This window comes from Mesoplodon mirus, assembly GCF_964341445.2.
Source record: "Mesoplodon mirus genome assembly, chromosome: 4".
Lineage (NCBI taxonomy): Eukaryota > Metazoa > Chordata > Mammalia > Artiodactyla > Ziphiidae > Mesoplodon > Mesoplodon mirus.
Genome location: NC_138979.1, coordinates 73712069 through 73725340, shown reverse-complemented (window position 1 = coordinate 73725340; position 13272 = coordinate 73712069). Strand labels below are relative to the sequence as shown.

At 40.3% G+C, this 13272-nt stretch overlaps 1 protein-coding gene across 1 annotated transcript in view; it reads right to left on the bottom strand.

The window, feature by feature from the left end:
* Positions 1–9048, bottom strand: part of CERS3 (ceramide synthase 3) — a 97925-nt gene extending 88877 nt beyond the window's left edge. The window contains exon 1 of the mRNA XM_082619139.1: positions 8963–9048. The gene's annotated coding sequence lies outside the window, so the exon portion shown is untranslated. The remainder of the gene's footprint in view (positions 1–8962) is intronic.
* Between the last annotated feature and the right edge of the window lie 4224 nt (positions 9049–13272).

Genomic DNA, 13272 nt, shown 5'->3' with positions numbered 1-13272 from the left:
GTGAAGTAAGTCAGAAAGAGAAAAACAAATACCGTATGCTAACACATATATATGGAATTTAAGAAAAAAAAATGTCATGAAGAACACAGGGGCAAGATGGGAATAAAGACACAGACCTACTAGAGAATGGACTTGAGGATACGGGGAGGGGGAAGGGTAAGCTGTGACAAAGTGAGAGAATGGTATGGACATATATATACACTACCAAATGTAAAGTAGATAGCTAGTGGGAAGCAGCCGCATAGCACAGGGAGATCAGCTCGGTGGTTTGTGACCACCTAGAGGGGTGGGATAGGGAGGGTGGGGAGGGAGGGTGACGCAAGAGGGAAGAGATATGGGAACATATGTATATGTATAACTGATTCGCTTTGTTATAAAGCAGAAACTAACACACCATTGTAAAGCAATTATACTCCAATAAAGATGTTAAAAAAAAAAGACAATCCATCGAATGGGAGGAAATATTTGAAAATCATATATCTGATAAGGGACTTGTATTTAGAACATATGAAGAACACTTAGAACTCAATAATAAAAGGACAAATAACCCAATTTTAAAATGGGCAAAGGATCTGGAATAGACATTTCATCAAAGAAGATATACAAATGGCCAATAGGCACATGAAAAAATGTTCAACATCATTAGCCATGAGGGGAATGCAAATAAGAAACAAACCCAGAGATACCCTTCATTATACCCACTAAGATGGCTATAATCAAAAAAGATAACAATGTTGGCAGGATGTGGAGAAATTGGAACCCTCATATATTGCTTGAGGGAAAGTAAAATGGTGCAGCTGCTGTGGAAAACAGTCCGGCAGTTCCTTGAAATGTTAAACACGGAGTTACCATTTGACCCAGCAATTCTACTCCTAGGTATATACTCAAGAGAATTGAAAGGATTCATGCTACAACATGGATGGCTCTTGAAAACATGCTAAGTAAAAGAAGCCAGGCACAAAAGGCACATATTTTATGATTCCGGTCATGTGAAATGTTCAGAATAGGGAGACAAACAGTAGTTTAGTAGTTCCTTAGGGTGTACACGGGGGTGTGGGGGGAAGTGGGGAGTGGCTGCTAATGGGTTCAGGGTTTCTTTTGGGGGTGATGAAAATGTTCATAAATTGAATGTGGTGCTGGTTGCACAACTCTGTGAATATACTAAAAAAAACATTAAATTGCACATTTAAGTGGGTGAATTATATGGTATGTGAGTTATATCTAAAATAAAAAAGTTAAAAAGTCTCCTTCTGACTTATATACACTACCAAATGTAAAACAGATAGCTAGTGGGAAGCAGCCACATAGCACAGGGAGATCAGCTTGGTGGTTTGTGACCACCTAGAGGGGTGGGATAGGGAGGGTGGGAGGGAGGGCGACGCAAGAGGGAAGAGATATGGGAACATATGTATATGTACAACTGATTCACTTTGTTATAAAGCAGAAACTAATACACCATTATAAAGCAATTATACTCCAATAAAGATGTTAAAAATTTTTTTTAAATAAATAAATAAATAAATAAAAGTCTCCTTCTCAGCTTCATCCTCCTTTAACCTTTACATCTTTTAATCCATGACTCAGCCTGAACTTCATGCTAAAGCTTCCTATCATCTCATTTAAGGGTCTTGAGTTTTACCTCCCAAATTCACCTGAGTCAAGGTTGTGTCCATGGGAAATTCCCAGGCGGTGCAGTGGTTAGTGCTCCGCACTTTCACCACCAAGGATGCGGGTTTGACCCCTGGTCAAGGAACTAAGATCCCGCAAGCGGTGCGGTGCAGCCAAAAAAAAAAAAAAAAAAAAAGATTGTGTTCATGAACCCCCCCAAAAAAATAGTGAAAGAAAGACTATATACAGATTCAGACTTCAGCATGATTTTAAAGTTAATGGCTTTCTGGGAGAAAAAAAAAATTCATGCTTTAAAAAATAAAAACAGACTAACTCCTCTGAAGGAAAAATGGCTCTCTCAGATGACAGACTTTGGTATACAGTGTTCAGTAGACATCCACAGGTCAACAGCCTAGCTCTGGGCAGTGGGCTTTACTCATCCAGGCTAACCCTCCAGCCAGCCTCTCTACCATACTTGCTCCCAAGACGAGATCCAGGGCTAAGCAGAGAGAGAGAACTGGGAATGGCACTCTCCTCCTCTTTTCTGCCATTTCAGTCTAGTAGCAAGAAGCAAGTCACATTCTCTTAGCCTCTCAGTAGCTGTCCTAAGGCCACAGGCCTGTCCCAGGACCTCTGGCATCCTTTACAGTCATCTTTCCCTGACTCTAGTGTACAGGACGTGCTGTTCCAGAGGGAGCCCAGCTTCCAGCCCTCCTAGTAGCAGAGGAAATCAACAATGTGTGTAGAGTTGGTACCATGCCTTTCCCACTGTGAAAGCCAAGGCGGACAATTTTCCATCTGCTAGCCGTTGGCCTGGGATGGCCTGGGGTTGGCAAAATGGAGGCTTTACTCAGGACTTTGAATCTGGACCAGACCGGGATGAGCAGCATCAGCAGCAGATGGCATTCTGCCTAGGCTGTTGCTGCTGAGAAGACAGTTGTCATCTCTCGGCTTCCTGGCTTTCCTGATCACCTTAGTCTCTTGGTTTCTACTGTGGCCCAGGTCTGGTCCATCACCCTTCTTTTGGTGCTGTGAGTCACTTTCAGTGAAGCCTTTTGTTTAAGGTAGTAAAGAAAGAGGTGTATTCCATTGCTTACAATCAAGAGCACTGACTGATACACCTAGCATTATCCCCATTCTCCTTCAGGAGAAACGGACAGCTCCAATTCAGCTGTCTGAACCTTAAATTTAGCAGAAGTGCCTGTTCTTAGGATTTCCTTCTAAAGTTTAAATGGGGAAGCAGGAACTCCCTTGAGTAACTGAGGAGGGACTGGCAGCCTGTAGCATGTCAGTTTCTCCCTCTGGTTAGCCTTGGATCTCATCTTGCCCGCAATGGACACTTGTTGGTCCCCTTTTCTTTCTTTCTCTCCCATTTTTGCTCCTGTTCCGCCTACATTTCAAATGCGACAGTGGCACTCAGTCACTACTTAAGGGTTCCTTGGTTGTTCAGTGTAACAGAGGCTGCTGGCTTCCCTGACTCAGCCTTAAAAAGATGCTTGGTGGATGACAAACATTACCTACACAGTGAGTGGAATGGTACCTGTATGCTGTGTTAACTAACTATTGTGATATTTAAACAATCCTCAGATGGAAGGAGAGTTAGAAAATATTGAGATGGAGAGATACCTGTGTTTTTAAAACCTCACAAGTTACTGCTCTAAAAAAAAAAAAATATCCTGAGCATTTGCAACAATGAATCAGTCATTCAGGAGCCCTGCCTGTGACTCAGTCACTTTTAAACACTCTGAGAAGCTCACTGACTCCCACATCAAACTCATAGCCCATCTCTCATCTTGATTCATTTGGCTGAACTCTAGGCCTTTCTGGCAACTGAAAATTGCCAACCGTGTTGACAACTTTTCCGTCTCTGCTTAGTGTTCTCTTGGAAGCAAATGTATTCATTTACTCCTTGGCCATTCTCCGTCCCTTTTTTTCTCATCAGCTACTCAAACTCCATTTTTTCCCATCCTTTGTACATTCTCTAAGTACCAAAATTCCTACTTACATAAAAAAAAAATCTGAAGGAACTATAATTTTTATTTATATAAAAGAATCTGAAGCTATTTTTAAAAATAGGAAATATTTACAAGAAAAGTACCTGCAGTTATTTCTTTTTACTTTGGGGAAGTTCAGTAATGGAGGTGGCATCATAGCCCAGCTGTGTTTTCCCACTAATACTGTGGAAATTTTAAACCCTATTTTCAACTCCAGCTGCCAGTAGTTTGCAGGAAGACAATCTAATGAATGTAGGTTTTTATGACTCATTATTTTCTGACCTCATGGATACAGAACCCATCAGGGTGAAGGAAGCCTATTGAGCCACTTTCTCAGACACACACCATTAAATCTGACCTTAGGACTTGAAGAAATAAAATCATCTGGGTTACAGGTTTATCACTATTTGAAGCAACATTTTTGTAAAGTTCTGAAAAAATGTGGTACTCAAACTATTGCTGAGGTAAGAACTCCAAGTCAGGCTGAGTCTTTGGACAGCTTCTGGTAACTATCCATCTAATCCCTACTATAAACATCACATCAGTTTAGAAGATAACTCTACAGAACATATCTCTTGGATAGAGGGGAGTGACAAGAAAGTATCTCTACAGAACAGAAAATATCTCTCAGATAGAGGACAGTGATGAGAAATGGGAAGTTAGGAAAACAAGTTAAATTGAACTAAAGGCATATTCCTGAGCAATGCAGTGAGAGACACTCTTGAATCAGTGTTCACAATTTCTGAGTATTATTATGGTTGGAAGATATGAGGGTTGGTGAGAGTTTTTGTGACTGGGTGACCAGCTGGATTACAGAGGGACCAGGGTTCTCTGGTGAAGAGAAAGTCAGCTCCAGAAGAGCAAGGACCTTGTGTGGCTCATACACTACTGTATACCCAAAGTTTGCCACACAGTAGACACTATACAAGTGCTTGCTGAATGAACTGATGGAGGGTTTACTGAGGCTGGAATGGAGTTTTGAACAATAAAGGCGTGACACCATGGCCAGAAATTATATCTAATTTATTGATAACTATATACAACTTCATTTTCATTAGTTGGAGAACAATTTTTAAAATTTGGTGTAGGAGGTCAGGTAAACATGTTTATCTACCTTTAGTCTACCTTAACTCTACCAACTCAGCCAAAAGAACTGGTTTATGCCTTTAAGATAAAACACAAAAGAAAACATGAGCAGCTACTTGCTTCCTGTGAACAGTGTAAGCACTGAGCCAGTTGTAAATTCCAATTCTGAAAGCATTTTAAGTTGCGCCATTTCAAATGGATAAGACAATGCAAATGACAGAGCAACTTAACTCTGAAGGATATTTATTATGACTAAGTTAGTTTAAAAAAGCTAATAAATGCCTGGGCTTATAACTTTAGAAAACTGAAGAGAAGGGAAAAAAAAAAACCCTATACTTTATGTAAAGAAGTAATTAACTTACAAGATAAAAACAATTTTAATTCCCTCATATTGAATTTTACAATTATACCAATTTAAAGCCTCAAAGAAATTCAGAACGAATTTAGAGATGAAAAGGAAAATTTCAGAAGATCTGTAGCAGAAACATGGTATTGCCTCAAAGATGCCATTGAGGGGTGTCAGGATGTCCTAAGTATCCATTGATTCTGCCTTTTAGTTACAGACCCCCCCCACCCCCAGTTTAACCTGGCACGTGGCTGCCCTGCCACACGAGGCAACATTTCCCAACCTCCTTCTAGCACGGCTAGGTGCGGCCATGAGTGACCATGTCTGGGTCAATGACACAGGAGTGGGAACTGATTTGGGTAATCTCCCTAAAGACCAAGCTGCATGTCCTGGCTTCTCTCTGTCTTCCTTCCTGACAGCTGGAAATAGGGATGACAGAACTGGAGCAATTTTTGAAGCCAATTAGCACATTAGCCCTGGTCCACCCATATCTGGACTGTTATGTACAAGAGAAATAAACTTTTATTTCATGTAAGTCATTAGATTTTGACCCTGTTTGCCTGCTCTGTGAAGTCTGGTCTCTTTGGTCCCTTTACCTATTTCCCTTTGCCAGCGGGCCCAGGACCTTTCTAAGTAGGGAGTGGTGGAGAGACACCGCAGGAGGAAGAAGTTTTGGTTTTGGCTCTGGTGCACTCCCAGTGAAGGCTCCAGCAGCCCCCAGCAGCCAGCAGAATCCACCAGCACCTTCCTGGGGAGTTTTGTGGCCAGAGTGTCTCCAGCGAGACACTTCCCAATGAACAGCACCCTAGAGGGCAGATTTCCCGCAAGTTTCTGAAGGCTAGTTCCATAGCCAGCCAGTTCTGCTGGTTTTCCATAGTGACCCCTCAGTGCCCTCTTCATCAGGGTCTGCACATCAGCCCTGGGGGCCTCTTCCTTGTGTACTCTATCTCCGCCCCAGGGGTCGTGACTGCTTCCTATAGCTGTGATTCCTATACTCTTTAGAGTTCTTCCTACTGGTCAATCCTTCATTCTCTAATCCTGATTGACTTGATGGAAAAGTCCAACAAACTTTATGTGCTTACTCTAATACTAATTAACAAAAGCTAAAGTTATATTGAGCAAATCAAAAAGACCTCTGAAATTGAAATTAGAAGAAAGGGCCTTCTCATTTTGCCCTTCTAATACTGTATGTAGAGTTCGCTTATAGAGTAAAAGTTGACTTGAGATTTTAGGAAGATGTGCTTCTGCCTTTTTGCTTCCACTGATTCCAAAGCATAGGTTAATGTCCCCATGAGCCAGCTATCACTTTCTTCTAGAACAATACTTTTTCATTGTTAGTACACATTATGGAAAAATTTCCAGCAAAACGAATAAATCCCTAAAATGCCAACAAGGCACTTGGCATCTGTACGGGGTCATGTTCTCTCTCAAGCGAAGGCTCTCTCCCCTGGTGCTGTTCTCTTCAGGCCATGTTTCTCTTGGCTCTATAATAAGACTTCACAATATGCCTTGATCTAGGTTCCTAACATAAATATCCCCTTCCTAACTCAAATAATGAGCCAGTGAAGTTTAATTCCTAGAAAAGCACAGGCAGGGTCACCGTTTGCTGTTGTGTGCACAAGAAACCCCACCTGGGGATGGCTCTGCCGGCAACTTATTGCCCAAAACAACTCCAGCTGTGTTTGGAGGCAGCTCTCACCTTCCTCCCCCTGTGTGCACTCTTCTGTGAGTGAGAAGCTTGTGGCATGGCCCTGGACCACTGGACCCCTGCCTGCTATTCCAGGCTCACTTGTGCATCCCCTTCTCCTCACTTTGTGATCCCACAAGCAAGCCGGTCAGCTTTATGACCCTTAGAGCAGAAGGGAAAGTCCTTTCCTGCCTCAGGGCATATGCATAGACTATTCCTTCTGCCTAGAATGCTCTTTTCACCCATCTTTACCCTACTCTCTCCTCCTTATCCTTCAAGTCTCAATTTAAGTATCTCTAAGATCTTCATCAAGACTTTCCATGACCCCTGCCCCCCCATCACTCTTACAGCTAAAAGAAATATTCCTGTTAGATGCTACCATCACTCCATCCTTTTTCTTCATAACATGTATCAAATTTGTAATTATATATATGTTGATTTGATTAAAGTCTGGTGCCCTCCCCAGACTTCCAGATCCATGAGGGCAGGGACTAAAATTGTTTTTACTCACAATAGCACCCATAACTTGGCATACGGAAAGCGTACAAACAGTATATGCTAAATAGATATTAAGGGAGCCAGTATAACACAGTTGTCAAGCACATGGACTCTGGAGCCAGACTGCCTGTGTTCTGACACTTAACTAGCTATGTGCCCTTCGACAACTAACTTAATGTCAGTTTCCCCAGCTACAAAACGGAAATAATAATTGTACCACCCTGATGAGGTTGTTAAAATAACAAAGTGAGTAAATATTTGTAAATCACTGTATTACATGCCTGTTAAACGGCAAATTGGAGTCAAGCTATCAAATACCAGGTTGCCCTTCTAAAGAGAGCAACTAAATGAACTTCCAGGTCCTAAAATCCTATAATTTACACCTATTAAATTAGAAGACATTATTTAAAAATAATACTCAGTGCTAACTATGCTATAAATGTCTCATATATATCATTTACATATAAATGTACATTCCTATGTTACTGGTGGCAACGTAAATGATACCACCCTTTTGGAATCGGATAATAAATTTTAGGAGTCACTAAAATGTTCATGCTTACCTAGAAATATGTGTAAATTGGACAGAAAACTTTTTAAACTATAGTTAATAAATAACACTTCAGTATTAGTAAATAATGGATTTTTAAAATATGGAATGTTTAAGTACATTTTTAAATGTTAACTCTATATAATAATAATCAATTAATGCTAAAATTGTAAAATTTATAAACATGAAAAGTGTTATGACACGTTTAAAAAAGAAAATTCAAAATTATATCTATACTATGATCATATGATGGTATATGATCTCGTATAATATACTATTTTAATCATAAACATATGTGTGTGAGCATGTGTGTAAAGACAAAAACTAGAAAGAAACATGAAAAAATAACTGATATGCTAGAACAGTAAAACTCTGCATATTTAAGATTTTAAATTATTGTTTTCCCAGTATGCACCCAGCTTCCCATAGTAAAAGGTGTTATTAAGGTGATTTATTTCACATTAATATATTTTAAGAGGCTAACTTTTTAAGTTAACTTTGTAAGTTAATGTTTCATATACAAAAACTAATAGATGATTTGAAGTAAGGCAAGTTTGCTACCTACATAAAACTTATCACAGCCTTTTTACACACACATACAGGTAACTGAAAATTTAAAATGTGCTTCCTTGGTCAACAGGAAGACAGGCTCTTGTGACCTATCTATAAACTGACTTTAGATTCTGGAGATAATAAAGATAATGCAGAAAAAGCCATTTAAGGAGGGAGTATTCACCAAAAAGTAATTCTCCTGGATGCCTCTTCACCTTTATCGGATCTCTGGTTCATCTCTGTCCTGGTCATTAACTGACAAAGATTGCCAAAGGCCAGCTCAGGAACAAGAGAGGTAAGTGACTGAGGAAGTTTATTTAGACTGCTAACATGGATAGGAGCTTGCAGAAAAACAGGTATGACTGAAATAAGAAGGATGTAAAGCAAAGTTACACAATGGATAAGTTTTAGAAGAATGCAAATCCTGGGGTTCAAAGAAAAGGGGTCCAAGATGATTGAGAAGAAATCTATGAGAAAGTTACATAGATTTGATAATTCTGCCTTCAAAGGTAGAATTCCCTTTCCCTCTTTCCCCTGTTCCCGCCCCCCTTTTTAGTTAACTTTAGAAGTCTAAAATATAAATTAACAGCTGGGTAACCAGGCAATGGTGTTGCAATGTAAAGAAATTTTAACCCAATTACCATCATGTCAGCATTTCCTTTCCAGTTGCTGTTAAATATGTTGCTCCTCTCCGCCGTGTCCTTCCTTGCAAGCTCTCCTCCCTTGCCTGGTGAGTCACACATCTTGCTTCATAAATTACGCTGTTATTAGTCTCAGGCACGAGGGACTGATGCAGGCAAAAGCAAGGGAGTTGAGAACCTCGCTGCTGCTAGTGACTCACAGAGGAACCCGAGGCCAGGCCCTGATTCTGTCTCAGGTTTTCCCACTGGAGAAACTGGGGGATTGGCTGGGTGCAAAGTCCTCCTGCGCACTGTGGCAGGTTCTGCAGAAGCTCCCCACTCACTTAGTCTCAGGTCAGGAAGACCACCATACAAATCGCAAGCCTGCAATTTAAGAATTTTTTAAAAGAGTGCAGTGCTACATACACTGCCTCAAGTAGCTCACTTTCTTTCAAACAGCTGAAAAAGAAAGAACCTTGGCTCTGGCGTCAGACAGCCCGTTCAAGGGCCAGATCTGTCAATAGCTAGGTCTTGGACAACTCAATCTCTGAATCTTCGTCTGAATTAAATGGTGCTAATTCTACCTACTGCAAAGACCTGTTGTGGATTAAGAGTGACTAGGTATGTATGTACTTTACCTGAATACGCCTGAATACGTACAGAATCAATGTTATGTATTGATACTATCTTATTATCCTGACTTTATTGGGTAGGGGCAAGAATCCCATGTCAGGCTGGTTTAAATAATAAGATTAAATGCTAAGTTTAAAAAGATTCTCCAAGGGAGAGGAATGGGACATCTCCTGCTCCTTCACAGCTGCCTTCCTGCCACTATGTTCACATCTCTCACTACTGGGAAAAGATAACTGGTTTCATATTCTTCTTTCAGTAGAGGAAGCCCACATAATGGGCACAAACTCTGCTAAACAGAGAGTCTGGAGACAAGTCCTGGAGAGGCTGTCTTGTATACAGTCACCTAGTTCCAACCTTCCCAATGGTCAGACTCACCTGGGGGGATGCCCAGACCTTCCCCCCACAACACACTGGGATAGAATTTCAGGACAGGATGCGTAGGAACCCAAGGCCTATTGGCTTGTCAAGAATAGATGTTTGGGAATCTGAATGCCCATCCTACCCCTTTCCAGCTATATGACCTCATCTGTAAAACAGGTATAATGATTTTTATGTTTGTAAACTTTAGGTCAGGATGAAATGAGGTCATGTGTCTCAATCACTTTGTAACGCTCCGTGTATAGTAAGTGCCCAGTAAGCTGCAGGTGTTGGTACTGTGGTCACTATTTACATTTCCTCATCAATGGCACTATGGACTTCCAGGTGGCACAACAGGCAACCATCATTCACTGATTTCCTGTAATACCCTGATCAGTATTGAGGTTACCCGACCCAGTGTTGGTGGGGGAGCAGCTTTTCTGAGGGATAATCCATTTTCTTGACAGGGTAATTCATTTCCTCAGTGTCAGCAGGATTTCTTACAACACGGTAGCCGTCGGGGGAAGTGTCACCAAAGGAATCTCTTATAAAAGAGAGTGAAACCTACAAAAGGGTATAGAGCCACACCTTGATCAAGAAGGAATCTGGAACATCTGTCTCACTCACTGATAAAGAGGAAGAAAGTTACTTTTAGGGAAGGACTTGGTGTTATTAGAGAACTGATGAAGCAAGCCTCCAATTTTAATATTTAAAATATATGCTTATGAAATGTTTCCTGCTGCCACTGCAGAAGGAAACATCCCTTAGAAAAGAACAAGATGACAAAGATTCCCGTTATCTTCAGATGAGGGTGGGGTGCAGTGGGTGTGAGAGCCTAGAGCAGAGGGCAGGGAAGCAGTGAAGGAGTACAGAAAAATAATCTCAGTTACACATTCCCAACAGTTTCCTTCTTTAACTCAGAAATCATTAAAAAAATAAATAAATAAAACGGGAGATTTCCCCCTGGCAAGAAGTGCTGGCATGAGATTAGGAAATTGGGCACCTGCTGGAATAGTCACTGTTTCCTCCTTTGAGCAAACAGGGATGGGTCATCTCCCTTCCTCAGCCCAGACTCTCCCTCTGTCCATGGCCACTAGCTCTTGCTATTTACTCACCAAGAGAAAGTAACTCATAAGATCTCAAAACTGAAAAGAACTAGTCATTCCTGTCTAGCTCTATCTAATGCAAGAAGCCCCTTAAAGAAAAAAGAAATGCAGAACACCCAGATTTTAAGTAGATAGGGGGAAAGAGACACAGAGACAGAGACACAGAGAGACATATAGGGTATCTGCAAAGTCTGCAACGTAGAGGAAATATTTCATTTATTAATTATACTTTTGGGGGAGATTAATGATTAAATCCATGGCTTTAAATTTAGGGATCTTTTGGGATTTCCCCGGTGGTCCAGTGGTTAAGACTCCGTGCGCCCAATGCAGGGGGCCCAGGTTCGATCCCTGGTCAGGGAACTAGATCCTGAATGCTGCAACGAAGATCCCACGTTATGCAACTAAGACCCAGCACAGCCAAATAAATAAATATATTTTATTTATTTTATTTTATAAAAAATTAGGGATCTTTTGACTGCAAAAGTATCTGGAAGAGAAAACATTCTGGGTATATTATATGAAAAATGTAACATATTTAAAAATAAAAATTTCCCTAGGTTTCCAGACTGTTCAAATATATATTCTTTTCAAAAGGGCATCCTTAAATTTCTGTCCAATATATATTTATATGATTTTCATTTGTCTCTGATTTCTGCCATTAGCTGTTGTGAATCAGAGAAAACACCATGCTGACACGTACCAAGGTCCCAGGTCAGTTCCATGTCAGGCACAGAGCCAACTCCCTTTTCCCTGGTCGGGGGAGGTCCAACATGTGCCAGTGTGATCTGCTGGCTATTCCTCTATTGATCTTGATCTGGGGTCTATGGGTTTCTAAGCCTTCTATTTAAAATCTTCTTCTCTAAACTAAGACTTATTGGGTATTTCCTCAGATTTTTTTCTGCCAAAACATACAGTTGCCATTAGTGCTACCATGAATGACTAGTCTGATTCTGTAAAGCAGGACCACATGTGAACCTAGATGAGAGTGGTGGAACTGGGGTTGGGCTGACCCGCAGGGCAGGTTGCTGGCTCCATATGCTGTAAGAGAGGATTCAGAGTTCCCCTGTGTCATTCATGTCAGTGAAATTTAACTATAAATGTCTTAAGGTTGACCAAAAAGAAAAAGATGCTCTGAAAGTGAACAAAAGAATTATGATATTCAACTTCTACTGCACGGAACAGTACAGATCCAGAAGTTATATTATTTTACCTGTCACATCCATACTAACATTTAGATCTCTATACATTTTGAGGTTAGAAACAAGGTTAATTTTTTTCCATATGGATATTCAAATGATCATTCTTTCCCTATATTATCAATACTGTCATAAATCAAGGGTCCAATATGTATTGGAGTAAATGTATTGTGTCCAATATGTAAAGTGGAGGTTTATTTCTGGAATCTCTAGTCCATTTCATTGGTCTGTTGTGCCTTTGGCTTTAGTATTTTTTTTAAAGTTTCCTAGTTGATTCTTACTTTCAGCCAGTATTGAGAACCACTACCAGCTACAAAATTAATTAGTAGATCATGACCAGAAATTTTATAGAGTGGAATGGAATAGAAGAGAAAACATCAATACATATCAAGTATTGTTTTGGGAAACTTTTATTCCAGTTAATGTGCGTGTGTGTTCTGAGTTGAGATCTAAAAGTATTTACCATCAGTGATCATTAAAAGAGGTTTGAAAACCACTGTAATAGTGTAATCTGTGAAACAATTACTTAGGAAAATCCAACTTGAATATTATTTTACAGTCATCATCTAGTAATGCTCTGACGTTTTCTCTTCCACAATTGGTTGTAGACCAGCATTCCACAGAAAGCATATTTCCATTGGAAACAAGTCAGGGAAAGCCAGTTACAGCTAATGGAACAGGAGGAGCTCCTTATAAGCCCGTAACGCTGACCCAAGGTCGGAAGTGACAGTGAGCCCGTGGGAACATCACAAATGAAAATTGCCCATCTGCGCAGTTTGAGATTTGTTCAGCATCAGCATATTTTACATTTTTAATCAGATGTCAAGCAAGAAAACAAAATTTGAGGGGAAGAAATTGAAGACAATTTAGTTATTAAATGATGTCAAGTCATCGTCATTATTGAAGAAAATGCTCTCAGAATTTTTGCTTGAATCTTGAAATAATTATTGTTCAGCCTGTGTCAGGAGCAATCTAACCAACAAGTATTTATTGACTACCTGCTAAAGTATGGCTGGCAAATGAATCAAAATAAAAGAAA